The 18960-nt window shown below is 36.5% G+C and overlaps 1 non-coding gene across 1 annotated transcript; it reads left to right on the top strand.

Annotated features, from left to right (window-relative positions):
• Nucleotides 1-434: 434 nt before the first annotated feature.
• On the top strand, nucleotides 435-542 carry LOC112781257 (small nucleolar RNA R71). The gene has a single exon (XR_003192044.1). It is a non-coding gene; the product is annotated as a small nucleolar RNA R71 (small nucleolar RNA).
• The last annotated feature ends 18418 nt before the right edge of the window (nucleotides 543-18960 follow it).

Raw genomic sequence — 18960 nt, 5'->3', positions numbered from 1 at the left:
GGATGATTTCTTCATGAAGAATTATAGGTGTTTCCATAGGATTCTCCCATATAATTCACCTCTTCCATTGCAGGATTCTCAGGGTCATAAGCTTCTTCTTCAGAGGAAGCTTCTTTAGTACTGCTGGATGCAGCTTGCATTCCAGTCAAATTCTGCGAAATCATATTGACTTGCTGGGTTAATATTTTATTCTGAGCCAATATTGCATTTAGAGTATCAATCTCAAGAACTCCTTTCTTCCGAGTCATCCCATTATTCACAGGATTTCTTTTAGAAGTGTACATGAACTGGTTATTTGTAACCATCTTAATGAGTTCCTGGGCTTCTGCAGGCGTTTTCTTCAGATAAAGAGATCTACCAGCAGAGTGATCCAATGACATCTTGGACAATTCAGACAGACCATCATAGAATACACATAAGATGCTCCATTCTGAAAGCATGTCATAAGGACACCTTCTGATCAATTGCTTATATCTTTTCCAAGCTTCATAGAGGGATTCACCTTCCTTCTGTCTGAAGGTTTGGACTTCCACTCTAAGCTTGCTCAACTTTTGAGGTGGAAAGAATTTGGCCAAGAAAGCATTGACCAACTTTTCCCAAGAGTTCAGGCTTTCTTTAGGTTGTGAGTCCAACCATATCCTAGCTCTGTCTCTTACAGCAAAGGAAAAAAGCATAAGTCTGTAGACCTCGGGATTAACCCCATTGGTCTTAACAGTGTCACAGATTTGCAAGAATTCAGCTAAGAACTGATGATGATCTTCCAATAGAAGTCCATGAAACTTGCAATTCTGCTGCATTAGAGAAACTAATTGAGGCTTAAGCTCAAATATTTTTTCTCCAATTGTAGGAATTGAGATGCTTCTTCCATAGAAGTCGGAAGTTGGTGCAGTAAAGTCACCAAGTATCTTCGTTGCATCTCCACCATTGTTGTTGTTTTTGGCTGCCATGTCTTCTTCTTTTTCGAAAATTTCTGTAAGGTCCTCTCCAAAGTGTTGTGCTTTAGCTTCTCTTAGCTTCCTCTTCAGAGTCCTTTTAGGTTCAGGATCAGCTTCAACAAGAATGTCTTTATCCTTGTTCCTGCTCATATGAAAAAGAAGAAAATAAAGAGGGAAGAGGAATCCTCTATGTCACAGTATAGAGATTCTTTTATGTGAGTAGAAGAATGAAAGAATAGAAGAATGAGGTAGAGAGGGAATTAAGAGGAATTCGAACACAGAGAGAGGGAGAGGGTTCGAATTATGAGTAGAAGAGAAGTGTTAGTAAATAAATAAAATAAATAGAAAGAGATGAGAGAGAGAGTATTCGAATATTAACTAAAATAAAAGAAAAATATTTTTGTTTTTATTTTAATTATAAGTTAGAATTTGAAATTTAAGAAAAGAAGTATAATAAAATTAGAATTTAAAATAATTAGTTAATTAAAAAGAATTTTGAAAAAGTGGTTAGTGATTTTCGAAAATTAGAGAAAGAGAAAGGTAGTTAGGTAGTTTTGAATAAGATAAGAAATAGTAAACTTTTTAATTAAAACAAACAAATCAAGTGGTTAATTGAAAAAGATTTGAAAATTTTGAAAAGATAAGAAGTTAGAAAAAGATTTTGAAATTAAGTTTTGAAAAAGATATGATTGAGATTTATTTTGAAAAAAGATTTGAAAAAGAAATTTACAAAGATTTGATTTTGAAAATTAAAGTTGATGACTTGACTAACAAGAAACTAAAAGATATGATTTTAGAATTTAAAGATTGAACCTTTCTTAACAGGAAAGTAACAAACTTGAAATTTTTGAATCAAAACATTAAATGTTAGTAAAGTTTTCAAAAATTATGAAATAAAATTAAGAAAAAGATTTTGAAAATTTATTTAAGAAATTTGAAAATATTAAGAAGAAAAATGAAAAAGATTTTATTTTTTTGAAAAAGATTTGAAAAGATAGAATTTTTAAATTGAAATTTTGACTTGACTAACAAGAAACAACTAAATTTTAAAAATTTTTTACTAAGTCACCCCAAAATTTCAAAATGTATGAGTAAAATAAGGGAAAGATATTATTTTTGATTTTTTTGAATTAATGAAGAAAGAAAAACAACAAAATGACACAAGACATAAAAATTTAAGATCAAAACAAATAATGCATGCAAGAACACTTTGAATGTCAAGATGAATACCAAGAACACTTTGAAGATCATGATGAACATCAAGAACATATTTTTGAAAATTTTTAAGAAACGAAACACATGCAAGACACCAAACTTAGAAATTTTTAATGTTTAGACACTATGAATTCGAAAATGCATATGAAAAATAAGAAAAGACACAAAACAAGAAAAATTAAAGATCAAACAAGGAAAATCATCAAGAACAACTTGAAGATCAAAGAAGAACACAATGCATATATTTTCAAAAATTTAAGAAAAATTAAAACATGCAATTGGCACCAAACTTAAAATTTGACACAAGACTCAAACAAGAAAACACAAAATTTTTTTGGTTTTTATGATTTTATTAATTTTTTTGTATATTTTTCGAAAATAAAACAAAAAGTTTAAACATAAAATAAAATTTCCCAATCTAAGCAACAAGATGAACCGTCAGTTGTTCAAACTCGAACAATCCCTGGCAATGGCGCCAAAAACTTGGTGCACGAAATTGTGATCACACTTTTCACAACTCCGCACAACTAACCAGCAAGTGCACTGGGTCGTCCAAGTAATACCTTACGTGAGTAAGGGTCGATCCCACGGAGATTGTCAGCTTGAAGCAAGCTATGGTCATCTTGTAAATCTTAGTCAGGCGGATTCAAATGGTTATGAGGTTTTGATAATTAAGAGATAAATAGAACATAAAATAAAATAAAGATACTTATGTAATTCATTGGTGGGAATTTCAGATAAGCGTTTGGAAATGCTTTGTTGCTTCTGAACCTCTACTTTCCTATTGTCTTCTTCCAACCATGCGTGCTCCCTTCCATGGCAAGCTGTATGATCCTCTCGGATGAAAAATACCAGGTACAGCTACCGCACGGCTAATCATCTGTTGGTTCTCACTAGTTTCGGAATAGGATCTCTCTATCCTTTTGCACACTGTCACTGCGCCTAACATTCGCAAGTTTGAAACTCGTCACAGTCATCCCTTCCCAGATCCTACCCAGAATACCACAGACAAGGTTTAGACTTTCTGAATCTCAGGAATACTGCCAATTGGTTCTAGCCTATACCACGAAGATCCTAATCTCACAGACTCGGTCCGTGGATTAGAGACCCAAGAGAATATACTTCGGCTGTCGTCCAATGACTACGTTGAACATCATGTAGACCGCTTGTGGTTGTCAGGCACACGGATCTTGGCTAAGCGAGTAACGAAGATAGTGGGTGATTGTCACGGGTCACCCCTTCATTCTGACTTAACTGAATTAAGTACAAGAGTATATCTTGGAGAAGAAGTAAGCGTGAATTGAAAGAGAAACAATAGTACTTGCATTAATTCATGAAGAACAACAGAGCTCCGCACCTTAATCTATGAGGAGTAAAAACTCCACCGTAGAAAATACATAAGAGAAAAAGGTCTAGGCATGGCCGAATGGCCAGCCTTCAAATGTAACATAAGATGATAAAGTATGTGAATACAATAGTAAAAAGTGCTATTTATACTAAACTAGTTACTAGGGATTACAAAAAATAAGTAACTAAGTGCAGATAGTGCAGAAATCCACTTCCGGGGCCCACTTGGTGAGTGTTTGGACTGAGCTTTGAAGCTTTCACATGCATAGGCCAATCTTGGAGTTAAACACCAGCTTGGGTGTCAGTTTGGGCGTTTAACTCCAGTTCTGGTGCCAGTTCTGGCATTTTACGCCAGAAAAGTGTCTCTAGTGGGCGTTTGAATGCCAGTTTGGGCCATCAAATCTCGGGCAAAGTATGAACTATTATACATTTCTGGAAAGCCCAACATGTCTACTTTCCAACGCAATTAAGAGCGAGGCAATTGGTCTTTTGTAGCTCCAGAAATTCTACTTCGAGTGCAGGAGGGTCAGAATCCAACAGCATCTGCAGTCCTTTCTCAGCCTCTGAATTAGACTTTTGCTCAGGTCCCTCAATTTCAGCCAGAAAATATTTGAAATTACAGAAAAACACACAAACTCATAGTAAAGTCCAGAAACGTGGTTTTTTCATAAAAACTAATAAAAATATAATAAAAAGTAACTAAAACATACTAAAAACTATGTAAAAACAATGCCAAAAAAGGTATAAATTATCCGCTCATCAATTACCAAGTGGCATTTTCACAAACACTTGGCGGGCATATTGTAAAACATGAAAAATTGCAAGGAAAAATAGAAAACTATAACCAACTATTCACAATATCAACAATAAACATGCAATCAAGCATAAAGAAAGCATAAAACATTAAATTCATCAATCAAAACTTCAAGAAACCAAAATTGTATATACAAACAAAGTAACTTGAACCAAAAGAAAATGAGAGTAAATGTGATGTAATTAATGAGAAATTAAAGAGTATTTACAAAAGAGTTGATCAACCCAAGATGAAAACTTGAAACTATAAAATGCTACAATGAAAACTACATAAACCCTAAGAGAGCATTCTAACTACACTACTCCTACTCCTAAAATTATGTTCTAAAACTATCTAACACCGATTGCATCCCCGACAAAGGCGCAAAAAACTTGGTGTAAGAATTAGTGTTGATTTAGAATTTCCCAAAATAGAATCTCTTCGTTGCAAGTATAGCCCAAATCAACAACTAACTCCCAACATCAAAGTTTAGTTTTCAAATACAAAATTATAACCAAGAGTGATTCAACCTCGGGTCGTTCTCCCTAGGAAAGCAATTAAGATGTCACACTTTTGGTTGTGAGAAAAAGGAGTTTTGATATCAAAGAACGAAAGATTAAAGGAACTAAGAGATAAAAGAACTAAAAAATGATCATAAAGGAAATTGATGCAAGTCAACAAGGAGATAAGATCAAAACTTAGTGAAAATGCTATAAATGCATAAAGATCCTTGACTTAGGAATGAGATTTAAGGAATCCTATCATCGTCATAACCACAACTATGGCAACTATGATGAGTCAATCTCACTTAATCTACACCTAACATCAATGAGTAAGTCAAGCAAGCATAATTGACCTTAATCCATAAGTCCTAGCTAACTTACTAAATTAATTGGTAAATAGCTAGCGTCAATGGAAACAAGAGTCAACTAACTTCCCAAGAATTGCCACTAAATATCGGACATTATGACTCTAGTATCCTAGGAACTCAAATCCCAAGCCAAGGTGTGAAAATCTACTCAAAATTACCAAGTGGCATTTTCACAAACACTTGGTGTGCATAAAGTAAAACATGAAAAATTACAAGGGAAAATAGAAAACTATAACCAATTATTCACAATATCAACAATAAACATGCATCAAGCATAAAGAAAGCATAAAACATTAAATTTATCAATCAAAACATCAAGAAACCAAAATTGCATATATAAACAAAGTAACTTGAACCAAAAGAAAATGAGAGTAAATGTGATGTAATTAAAGAGAAATTAAAGAGAAATTAAAGAGTACTTACAAAAAAATTGATCAACCCAAGATGAAAACTTGAAACTATAAAATGCTACAATGAAAACTACATAAACCCTAAGAGAGCATTCTAACTACACTACTCCTACTCCTTAAATTATGTTCTAAAACTATCTAAGTCATAATAAAACCTAATCTAAAACCTAATGCCTTCATATGTGATGTTGTCCCCTTCATATAACCTTGAAATTCAGCTTCAACACACTCAAAACTGGGCCAAAAGGCCCCAAAATTGCGAGTCACGTGCTTCATTAATGAAGTCACGCGCTGGTACCTGTGCGTACACACACACTTGCTGATTTTTCCTCCTGTGCGTACGCACAGAAGTTGTGCATTGGCACACTTGTTGATTTTCATCATGTGCGTACGCATAGAAAGTGTGCGTGGCACACTCTGAAATACTATTCTCCTTTGTTTTCTTCATGTTTTCTCCCAGTTGCATGCTTTTCTTCCACTTTTATCAAACCATTCCTATCCATTACACCTGAAATCACTCATAAAATACATCAAGGCATCGAATGGCCTGAAAGTGGGATTAAATTGCTCAATTTAAGCACAAAAATGCATGTTTTCACATTTAAGTCCAATTTAGGGATAAAACACAAAAGTATGCTATTTTGGTGATTAAGTGTGAGTTTATATGATGAAATTTATCCAATTTAAGCCAAAATTTACCATCAAATATGGACTCATCAATTCTCCCACACTTAAACAATAGCATCTCCTCATGCTAAACACAAATAAGGAGAATGATCAAAGGGTGACAACTTATTGAATGTAACTATCTATATGAATACAAGTAAACTATATGCTATCTATATTTATCTATACTATAGTTTTCTATGGAATTGGTGAAAACAAACAATCAAATTTCCAAGCAAGTATATAAACATATAGGGCTAAGCAAAGAAGTAATTCAATGCAATCAAAATCTAAAGAATTGATTCAACTCATCAAAACAAAGCAACTTGCATGAATGCATGACAAGAGGTGTGGAAACATAGAATTAAGTGATCGAACTCTCACTAGGTGTGTATACACTCTTAACGCTCGGTGTTTTAGGGTTTAATCACTCAAGTCTCCTCTAATCACAGTTTCAAGGATTTACTTTTTATCTAACAATCAACAAACATATGATGAATGAATGCAAATATCATGAGGTCTTTAGAGGATTGTAATAGGGTTAGGGTTAAGGTGAGGTAAATATAGCTAAGTGGACTAAGGAATTGGATCTTTAATTAGCTCAAGTATCTCACTCAACCTATATCAACCAAATCACAAAAATGCAACCTAACTTTTCATTCCTATCTTTTTATACACATTCATGCATCTTTTTCATCCAAATCCACATATGCATTTCTTATTATATATATATATATATATATATATATATATATATATTCTTTGGGATAACTTTTGTTCCCATCTTATTACTATATCATTTTTTTTTCATTTCATTTTTGTTTTTTCTATTTCTTTTTTTTTTCTTTTTTTATTTCTTTGACAAATGCATATGGTTAAAGTAAATTGACACATGAATGTGCACCAATTTCCTAAATTTTCAATGAATATCCAAAATACTTTTATGTCTCTACCAATGCTTTCCGAAAATTCTCCCACACTTAAATGACACACACACCTCAACCTAAGCTAATCAAAGATGTAATTCAAGGTGATTCATGGTTTTACGCTTAAGGTTTTGATGTGGTTACAATTAGAACAAATGGATTAAAAAGTTTAAAATTGGCTCACAAAGGTAGATGTAAGGGTATGGCTATATGGGTAAGTAAGCTTAATTCAAAAATGGCCTCAATCATGCTCAATGCATTCAAACATCAACTATTGGAAATAAAGAATCAAGCAAAACTAAGATCACAATCATAGAGGGAGTATAGCACATAATGAACAAAAATTGTGGTTAGAATGTGTAACCACTCAATATAAGCTCAAAAATTCACAAGGTATTTTGTTCTATCTCTCTTCTATGTTCCATAAAAATTATTCAAGCAAGTTTTAAAAAAATTTTCCAAATTAATTCAATAGAACGCCCTAAAAACAAAATTATTGGAAATCTTTGTTGTTTTTCACCAAAATTATTTCCTATATGTATGTATGATGTGATGGATGCAATTTCAAAAATTTTCTTGTTCTACTCCTAATTTTCAACATCCAAAAACTAACATAAATAATTAGGACAAAATTAAACTAGGCACTATGCTATTCACATTATCCAATCACAACTTCTATCTATAAACTATGTACCATGCAAAAATGAAAATGCAATATATATATATATATATATATATATATATATATATATATATATATATATATATATCAACTAAAGTAAAGGTGCAATAGTAAAAAATACTAACAAATATCTACAAGAAACATAGTAAAAGAAAACAAAAATAAAATGCAAAGTGTTCGGAAAATAAATTTTATGCCCCAAAAATGGTGAATCCTCCCCCACACTTAAGCGTTGCACGGTCCTCCGTGCCAAAAAATTGGGATGGGGATGAACAGCTCTATGAAACTCTACCGTCTGGCGATGGTGGGTGGTGTAGTGGCTGCTCAACTGGTGACTGCTCAGCTGTTGCCTCAACTGCCGGCTCCTCAGCTGCTACCTCAACTCTCTCAACTGTTGGCTCCTCCGCTGCTGCCTCCTCAGTCTCAGCCTCTGGCTCAGGCTCTGGTGTATGCACAGGAGGTGGTCCAGGGTCTTGACCGTCTAGTCTCGCCATTATCCACTGAAAGCGGCGCTCACTGCGGTGCTCGTGGCAGTGGAGTGCCTGGAGAATGTCCTGAACCAACTCATAAGTGGTCCGAGGTGCAGGTGTAGGTGCCGTAGGCGCTGATAGTGCCGATGATGATGATGGCTCAGTGGTCTTCCTCTTATTTTGTGGTGGTCCATCATACTCTCCGTATGGCAGATATGGATGGGTACTGATATAGACAGATGTCCGGTCTCCCGGTCGCCTCTCTAGCTCAGATAAGGTGGCCAAGTGGGTGATCATCAATGGGAAGGAGATGTTGTATTTCTGTTGCTGGTTCACCTTCCACATCAACTCTCTGATAAGGGGTAGAACATAAATCCTCTTGCCCTCCAAGATGGCCCAAAGAAGAACTGCCACTCTGACTCGGATATGTGTAGCATGTGTGCTCGGCAGAATGTAATCGGCAATGATTTGTTGCCAAATCCTCGTCTCCGGATGTAGATGAGCACATGCAATGCTAATGGAGACCACATTCTCTCCCCGACTGTATTCCCAATGGGCCTCAGGTAGGCCGATCCTTTTCAGAACAAGGTCCAATGATAACTTGCCCTGAGTAGACTCCGCCACTATCTTTGGGTAAGTGTCATGACTCGGTGAAACATGCGAAAGCTGTAAGAAAGCCTCTAAAGCATGGTCGGAGGTGTCCAGTTGCACCCCCCTAAGGAAAACAGCGGTGGCCTCTCTCCTCAGCAAATTTCCATAGAATTCTTTGACCTGGTGTTCATTGATTTCCACCGGGTCGAATTCTATGAATTTTCACTGGTAACAATCAAGTCGGTTGTCGATTGTTTCCGCATTTTTCTCTGGCACGCTTAGCTTCCGCTCATAGTGGAACGCTTTCTTTTCCAACTTCTTGTATTGCTCATGGGCTTCCTTATTAATAAAGGTGTCCGGTTGAGTGCTTGGATGGGCAGGAGGAGGAGCTAAAGAAGAAGCTTTCTCCTTACCCTTACGACGCATCCTGAAAAAGGAGAAAAACGGAATACAACTCAGGAGAAACAGATAAAAGGCACAAAAATAAAAGAGGAATTAATCAAAGAATGTAAATTAGAGCCAATAAGGTAAACAAACACTTAGTTGAGGAAAACATGTTGAAAAATGTGATATGCTCAAAAGAAAATGTAGTTTTTCACAATCAAGAAACCTAAGTGATAAACAAAGACATGAATGATAATTAAAGCATAAATAACTTAGGTAGAAATAGGGAGAGTGAATTAAATAAAAAATTGGTTATTGCAATTGTGCTAAGGGAAGTGTGAGATTTGACAAAAATTGGCTTAAAGGCAATAACCGATTCACACTAAAAGAGCTTACTTATTCATGTCAAGAAGTAGGAAATAATCACATAACCATAACCCTTGTTCAAAAAGCAATAACTTGATTAAAATTAAATTGAATTGCTCAAAAAGAATTTCAAAGAACAAGTTATTGTATATGATCATTTATGTTCAAAAACACATGAATAAGCAATTCATTTAGTTCACTAATGTTACACTCTATGCACTTAACATATAACCCCAAACAAGTAATTAAAGTTAAAATTTCAGTTCAATTTGGTGTTTAAGCAAAAAATATCATCTAAGTGCATAACCAAAATTCAATCTCAATCATCATAAAAATTACATAAATTGCATAATTATGAGTTATAATGCCTAATGAGAACAAAATTTAAGGCCTATGCTGATCAGACATAAGGTTTAAACAAAAAATTTTCATTCAGGCAATTCATCAAGCATGTGGTGTGCAAAATTTCAAAAGCAGCATATTCAGTTCAATGTAAGCAGCAATCAACCTAGAAATTTCAATCAGCAAACATTCAATCCAGAAAACACAAAAATTAACTAAACTAAGCCTAATCAGATAAGTAAAAGCAGAGTCAAAAGGCAATAAAATAAAATAAAAAAGAATTAGAAAAAAGAAACAGACATAGGGGATGGGATGGAACCTGCGTTGATGAGAGAAAGAGGAAAAAGACAGGTAGAGAGGGAGCAGTGGTGGTGCAGTGGCACAGAACTTCGCTGCTGCTGGTGGTTTGCTCGTTGGAACTTGAAGACGCGAAGCAGAGCTGGCGCGGAGAACAGGGGTGTCACGCAACGAACAGAAGAAATGGAGAAAGGAATGAAGAAGGAAAAAGAAGAAGGGAAGAGGGAAGGGCGGGCAACGGTGGTCGCCGGTGGTAGAGTCGTCGGACGGATGGAGGTGTTTCGGAGGTGTGGCTGGGTTGGGTTGAGAGAAGGAAGAAGAAGAAGAAAGGGGTTGGGGGGTATCTGATAAGGCGCGATGGTATTTCCTTTCGAATTAACGTTTGAAAAGTGCCTTGTGCGTACGCACAGAGAAGTGTGCAAGCGCACACTAGGGGAAAAGAAAGGGTATGCGCATGCACAGTAGCGTGCGAGTGCTGCGAACAGAAGAGGTATCAAGGTTTGTGCGCGCACAAGGGGAATCAAAGGGTTGTTCCCACGCACACTGGGTGTGAGCGCTCTGAACAGAATAGGTGTCAAGGTCTGTGCGTGCGCACAGTGAGCAAATTTATTTTTTATTTTTAGAGAGAAAAAAGGTGAGTATGCGTGCGCACAAGAAAGGGTGTAAATGCACGGAAGGATAAAGAGATAGGGTGCTCACGCACAGCTGGTGCGAGTGCCCTGAATAGGAGGGGTGGTAAGGAGTGTGCGGACGCACAGGGCTGTGCGTGTGCACAGATGGCAAAAAATGGAGGATGTGTGTGCGCATACAGCTTTGTGCTGTACACGGAGCTCTGTTTCTACAAAAATTTTAATGCCTTTAAAGCACTAAACATAACATCCAAAACAAGTTTTCAAGCTCCAAAACACTATAAGACTCCAAAAACATATTATTCCACTAAAATTACCTAGCCAACACCAAAATTTAACTAAACTAACTAAGCAACGCAACTAATTATTCAAGAAAGAAAGAGAAGAGTTAGAATGATATTACCATGGTGGGGTGTTTTTCACCTATCACTTTGGTTTAAAGTCCTTAAGATGGACTTTTGAGGAGATTCTTGTTAGGGTGGCTTATGTTTCCACTCCTCCTTGAATCTCCACCCAAGTTTGCTCTTGATTTGACCTCTGGGGTCCCAAATAAAATGCATCAAACTCTTGAGGAATTCCAAGCTAGCAACTCGGATCGATAGGTGTTGACTCTTGAAACCAATGCCCGGATCCCAAACTCTAGTCTCTTGTTCATCTTCTTGTTGATCTTCATTTTTGCACTTGGATGAACGACCTCTTGAATCACCATTGACACACTTGTACACTCTCCGGAATCCACTCAATTGACTTTTGCACCATAGTTGAACTCCAAATGTTGAATTGGCTTCCTTGATGAACTTTCTATTTCCTTGCCAATTGACATGCTTCTCTCCACCATCTACTACTGTAAGAAGGATTTGAAGTTGATGATTAGTCTCCAAGATGACATATTGATGTGGGTCTAGAAAGCTTGTTGGTAAAATTTTCACCCACTCAATTTTCTCTTATACATGTATCTTCACTTTTTGGTAGCTAAATTCTTCCTCAACCTCCTTTAAATCTTCCTCATCATCACTCAAGTAAAAAATTGGAGGTTGTGTGAAGTCCACATCAACATCTCCTTCAAATTCAATGGAGGGAGGTTCATGAAGGTCATTGAAGGGATTGACCAAGTTGGACAAAAAATCACTAATGATGGAATCCACTTGATCAATTTCCATCAACTCTTCATTTACTTCCTCTTGTGCTTCATGCTGTAACTTCTCATCTTCTACTTGATTTTGCAATCTTTCCTCCATTCCACACTCTTCGCTTGAGCTTGGTTCCTCACATTCATCCATTAGAGTTTATTGATTGTGGCTTGAACGTAATGAAGCTAGCCGATCCAAGGTTTTCGCTAAGGTAGACATGACTTGCTCTTGCTTCTTCCGGAACTCTTGTTACTCTTGAATAAGCACTTGGAGTGCTTCTTGTGTGGCTTGATCCATATATGAAGATGAAACTTGAGATGATGCAAACTCATAAAGGTAATAATTTTGGTTTTGTATGTAGTGAGGTGAGGGTGTGTAGAATTGGTGAGTAGAAAGTATAAACAAAACTTACTAACAAAAGCAAACAAACAACCAAAAAGTGCTATTTACACTATTAATATATTTACAACAACCAAAAATATAACACCAATTGCATCCCCGGTAACGGCGCCAAAAACTTGGTGTAAGAATTAGTGTTGATTTAGAATTTCCCAAAATAGGATCTCTTCGTTGCAAGTATAGCCCAAATAAAAAACTAACTCCCAACATCAAAGTTTAGTTTTCAAATACAAAATTATAACCAAGAGTGATTCAACCTCGGGTCGTTCTTCCCAGGAATGCAATTAAGATGTCACACTTTCGGTTGTGAGGAAAAGGGGTTTTGATATCAAAGAATGAAAGATTAAAGGAACTAAGAGATAAAAGAACTAAGAAATGATGAAAAAGGAAATTGATGCAAGTCAACAAGGAGATAAGATCAAAATTTAGTGAAAATGCTATAAATGCATAAAGAGCCTTGACTTGGGAATGAGATTTATGGAATCCTATCATCGTCATAACCACAACTATGGCAACTATGATGAGTTAATCTCACTTCGTCTACACCTAACATCGAGGAGTAAGTCAAGCAAGCATAATTGACCTTAATCCATAAGTCCTAGCTAACTTACTAAATTAATTGGTAAAAAGCTAGCGTCAATGGAAACAAGAGTCAACTAACTACCCAAGAATTGCCACTAAATGTCGGACATTATGACTCTAGTATCCTAGGAACTCAAATCCCAAGCCAAGGTGTGAAAATCTACTCAAAATTACTAAGTGGCATTTTCACAAACACTTGGTAGGCATAAAGTAAAACATGAAAAATTGCAAGGAAAAATAGAAAACTATAACCAATTATTCACAATATCAATAATAAACATGCAATCAAGCATAAAGAAAGCATAAAACGTTAAATTTATCAATCAAAACATCAAGAAACCAAAATTGTATATATAAACAAAGTAACTTGAACCAAAAGAAAATGAGAGTAAATGTGATGTAATTAAAGAGAAATTAAAGAGTACTTACAAAAGAGTTGATCAACCCAAGATGAAAACTTGAAACTATAAAATGCTATAATGAAAACTACATAAGCCCTAAGAGAGCATTCTAACTACACTACTCCTACTCCTAAAATTATGTTCTAAAACTATCCAAGTCCTAATAAAACCTAATCTAAAACCTAATGCCTTCATATGTGATGTTGTCCCTTTCATATAGCCTTGAAATTCAGCTTCAGCATACTCAAAATTGGGCCAAAAGGCCCAAAATCGCGAGCCACGTGCTTCATTAATGAAGTCATGCGCTGGTACTTGTGCGTACGCACAGATGTGTGCGTACACACACTTGCTGATTTTTCCTACTATGCGTATGCACAAAAGTTGTGCATAGGCACACTTGTTGATTTTCATCCTGTGCGTACGCATAGCAAGAGTGCGTGGGCACACTCTGAAATATTTTTCTCCTTTGTTTTTTTCATGTTTTCTCCCAATTGCATGCTTTTCTTCCACTTTTATCAAACCATTCATACCCATTACACCTGAAATCACTCATAAAAACATCAAGGCATTGAATGGCATGAAAATGGGATTAAATTACTCAATTTAAGCACAAAAGTACATGTTTTCACATTTAAGTCTAATTTAGGGATAAAACACAAAAGTATGCTATTTTGGTGATTAAGTGTGAGTTTATATGATGAAATTCATCCAATTTAAGCCAAAATTTACTGTTAAATATGAACTCATCAATCATCAAAAGATATGAAAAAGATAAAAAGAAAAGATAGAAGGTATGAAAAAGATTTTAAAATTTAATAAAAGATTTGAAAAAGAATTGCAAAAGATATGAAATTTTGAAAAAGATTTAAAAAAGAATTGAGAATGATTTGAAAAGATTTTAAATTTGAAAGGAATTTGAAATTGAAAGATGATGGTTGAAAAAATCTTGCTTAAAAGATGTGGTTAAAAAGATAAGATTTGAAGAAGTCAAAAACCTCCCCAACCTTTGTTGGGCGTTGAACGCCCAGAATTCCCCTATTCTGGCATTCAACGCCAGTCTTGCTGCTTCTTGAGGGCGTTTAATGCTCATCCGTCGCTCTTGTCTGGCGTTCAATGCTAGCAAGGGGATTTCCCCAGGGTGCTCTGATTTTTGCTCTGACTGTCTCTGTTTCTGTTTTAACTACTGCACATGATCACAAACCTAAAGAAACAATTATGAAAATTAAACTGATATAATTAAAATATACTTAATGGAAAACAGAAATAACTTTAATTATGGTTGGGTTGCCTCCTAACAAGTGCTTCTTTACTTTCATTTAGCTGGACTGTACTGTGCTTATGTCAGCAATAGGGTGGATTTCTCTTGCTCAACTTCACCACCCAAATAATGTTTCACTCTTTGCCCATTAACTGTATATCTTTTATCAGAGTAATTACTCTGGAGTTCTATATGACCATAGGGTGATACATTAGTGATCAGGAAAGGTCCTGTCCAACGTGACTTAAGCTTTCCTGGGAAGAGCTTTAGTCTAGAGTTGAAGAGTAGAACTTTCTGTCTAGGTTCAAAGACTCTGGAAGATATCTTTCTGTCATGCCACTTCTTGGCCCTTTCTTTATAAATTTTTACATTTTCAAATGCAGCTAGTCGGAATTCATCCAACTCTTTTAGCTGGAGCAACATTTTCTCTCATGCTGCCTTTGCATCAAGGTTTAGGAGTTTAGTTGCCCAGTAGGCCTTGTATTCCAGCTCTACTGGCAGCTGGCATGCTTTTTCATACACCAATTGATATGGTGATGTTCCAATAGGGGTCTTGAAAGCTGTTCTGTATGCCCAGAGAGCATTATCAAGATTTCTTGCCCAATCCTTTCTAGAGGTGTTCACTGTCCTTTCTAGGATTCTCTTCAGTTCTCTATTTGAGACCTCAGCTTGTCCATTTGTGTGTGGATGATTTCGGGTCGCCACTTTATGGTGAACTCCATATCGGTTCAGCACAGAGTCAAGCTGTTTGTTGTAGAAATGAGTTCCTCCATCAATGATCAGTGTCCAAGGGACATCGAACCTATTGAAGATGTTCTTCTGGAGGAACTTCATCACTACTCTAGTGTCATTTATGGGTGATGCGATTGCTTCAACCATTTAGACACATAATCTATTCCCACGAGGATATATGTGTTTGAGTATGAAGGTGGGAAAGGACCCATGAAGTCTATACCCCATACATCAAACAGCTCAATCTCTAAGATTACTTGCTAAGGCATGTTGTGACCATGAAGGAGATTGCCAGCCCTTTGGTAACTGTCACAGCGACGGACAAACTCTCGGGAATCCTTAAAGAGTGTGGGCCAATAGAAACTACTTTTGAGAACCTTTGTGGTTGTTCGCTCACCTGCAAAGTGTCCTCCATAATCGGAGCCATGACAATGCCATAGGATTTTTTGTGCCTCTTCCTCAAACACACAGCAACGGATAATACCATCCGAGCATCTCTTAAAGAGATACGGTTCATCCCACAAGTAGTATCTTGCATTATGAATGAGTTTTCGAGCTTGCTGCCTACTGTATTCTTTGGGGATGAACCTTATAGCCTTGTAATTCACAATGTCTGCAAACTAGGGTTCCGTTTGAATGTCAAAGAGTTGCTTATCTGGGAAAGTTTCAGATACTTCAGTAGAGGGAGGAGATGTCCCTGCTACTGGCTCAATCTGAGACAAGTGATCAGCCACTTGATTTTCTGACCATTTTTTGTTTCTGATTTCTATATCAAACTCTTGCAGGAGTAATACCTATCTTATCAGCCTGGGCTTAGAATCCTGCTTGGTGAGGAGATATTTGAGAGTAGCATAATCAGTGTAGATAATGAACTTAGATCCTATTAAATAGGATCTGAACTTGTCAATGGCATAAACCACTGCAAGTAATTCCTTCTCTATGGTAGTGTAGTTCTTCTGTGCGTCATTTAGGACATGATTGGCATAATAAATGACATACATAAGCTTGTCATGTCTCTGCCCTAGAACTGTGCCAATGTCATGGTCACTGGCATCACACATCAATTCGAATGGTAGGTCCCAGTTGGGAGTGAAGATGATGGGTGCAGTGATAAGCTTAGCCTTCAAAGTTTCAAAGGCATGCAGACACTCTTGGTCAAAAGACAAATGGAGTGTCAGTAGCTAGTAAGTTGCACAGGGGTTTTGCGATTTTGGAAAAATCCTTTATAAATCTCCTATAGAATCCTGCATGGCCCAGAAAGCTTCTGATTGTCTTAGCATTAGTTGGTGGTGGTAATCGTTCAATTACCTCCACCTTAGCTTGATCAACTTCTATTCCTTTGTTCGAAATCCGATGCCCAAGAACAATTCTTTCAGTCACCATGAAGTGACATTTTTTCTAATTTAAAACTAGGTTTGTTTCTTGGCATCATTTGAGAACTAGGGCCAGATGGTCAAGGCAGGAGTCAAATGAGTCTCCAAAGATGGAGAAGTCATCCATGAACACTTCAAGAAATTTCTCCACCATGTCAGAGAAGATGGAGGGCATACACCTCTGAAAGGTGGCAGGTGCATTGCACAGACCAAATGGTATCCGCCTATAAGCAAACACGCCATATGGGCATGTAAATGCTATCTTTTCTTGGTCCTGAGGATCTACTGCAATTTGATTATAGCTTGAATAGCCATCCAAAAAGTAGTAGAATGCATGACATGCTAGTCTCTCTAATATTTGATCTATAAATGGTAAAGAAAAATGATCATTTCTAGTGGCGTTGTTGAGCCTCCTATAGTCAATGCACATACGCCACCCTGTAACTGTCCTTGTGGGAATCAGTTCATTCTTTTCATTATGAACCACTTTCATGCCTCCCTTTTTGGGAACAACTTGGACAGGGCTCACCTAGGGGCTATCAAAAATGGGATAAATAATCCCAGCTTCCCATAATTTTATGACTTCCTTCTGCACCACTTCCTTCTTGGCTGGATTCAGTCGCCTCTGTGGTTGAACCACTAGTTTGGCATCATCTTCTAGTAGGATCTTGTACATGCATTGGGTTGGGCTAATGCCCTTAAGGTCACTTATTGTCAACCCAAGAGCTATCTTGTGTGTCTTTAGCACTTGGATTAGTTCTTTTTCTTCCTGTAGTTCTAAGGCAGAACTGATAATCACAGGATAAGTATCCCTGATGCACCACTATTTCGTGGTACATTTTGTACTTCATTGAGTGGATTTTATCCACTATTCTCACACTTATTCATAGAAATCACATGTTTTACATTTTCCTTCCTGATTTTGTGTTATGATTGAAAACATGCTTCTTTGGCCTTAATTTTGCTATGTTTAAGCCTCTCTTATTACCATTCGATGCCTTGATATGTGTGTTAAGTGTTTTCAAGCTTTATAGGGTAGGAATGACTTAGAGGATGGAGAGAAAGCTTGCAAAAATGGAAGGAACACAAGAAATAAAGGAAACGACCAGCGAGACGCGACGCGCACGCATGGCTCACGCGTGCGCGTGGATTGAAGTTTTGCACGGCGATGTGTGCGCGTGACTGACGCGTACGCGTAACAAGGAATTTCGCCAAACGACGTGTACGCGTGCCTGCAGAAGTTGAAGAAAGCGCTGGGGGCGATTTCTGGGCTCCTTTTGGCCCAGTTCCAAGCCCGAAAAATACATAATAAGAGCTGCAGAATGGGGGAAACACAGGGGACAACTCATACAACATTCATTCACACAATTTAGATTTTAGATGTAGTTTCTAGAGAGAGAAGCTCTCCCCTCTCTCTAGGTTTTAGGATTTCTCTTAGTTTTAGGTTTATTTCTTCTCAATTCCAGGTTCAATGTTCCTTTAATTTAGTTTCTTTTCTACTTTTATTTATTCTAACATTCTAGTTTATTTATGTCCTCTTGTTGATTTTTTTATTTCCCCAATTTGATTTATAAACCCTATGTTAGATTTGATTTCTTTATTTAATACAATTTGAGGTATTTCATATTTATGATTTTAATTTAGCTTTTTACATTCTTGGCTTTGGTTGAGTAATTGGAGACTCTTGAGTTATCAAACTCTTTTGTTGATTGATAATTGTTATGTTTGCTAGTTAATTTGAATTCCAATAACTCTAGTCTTTCCAAAGGAGTTGACTAGGACCTGAGGGATCAATTTGATTTATCCACTTGACATACCTTCATAGTTAGAGGTTGACTAAGTGGGAGCAATAGACAATTCTCATCACAATTGATAAGGATAACTAGGATAGGACGTCTAGTTCTCACACCTTGCCAAGAGTTTTCTTAATCATTAGTTTATTTTCTTGTCATTTACATTCCTTGTTCATCCTTTCAAAAATCCAAAAATATACTTTTTCCATAACTAATAATAACTACACCTCCCTGCAATTCCTTGAGAGATGACCCGAGGTTTAAATACTTCGGTTATTATTTTTATTGGGTTTGCTTTAGCGACAAATAAGTTTTTGTACGAAAGGATTATTGTTAATTTAGAAACTATACTTACAACACGATTACTT

This window comes from Arachis hypogaea, chromosome 19, assembly GCF_003086295.3.
Source record: "Arachis hypogaea cultivar Tifrunner chromosome 19, arahy.Tifrunner.gnm2.J5K5, whole genome shotgun sequence".
Lineage (NCBI taxonomy): Eukaryota > Viridiplantae > Streptophyta > Magnoliopsida > Fabales > Fabaceae > Arachis > Arachis hypogaea.
Note: the sequence above shows the minus strand (reverse complement) of the source record. Positions and strands in the feature narration are given on the sequence as shown.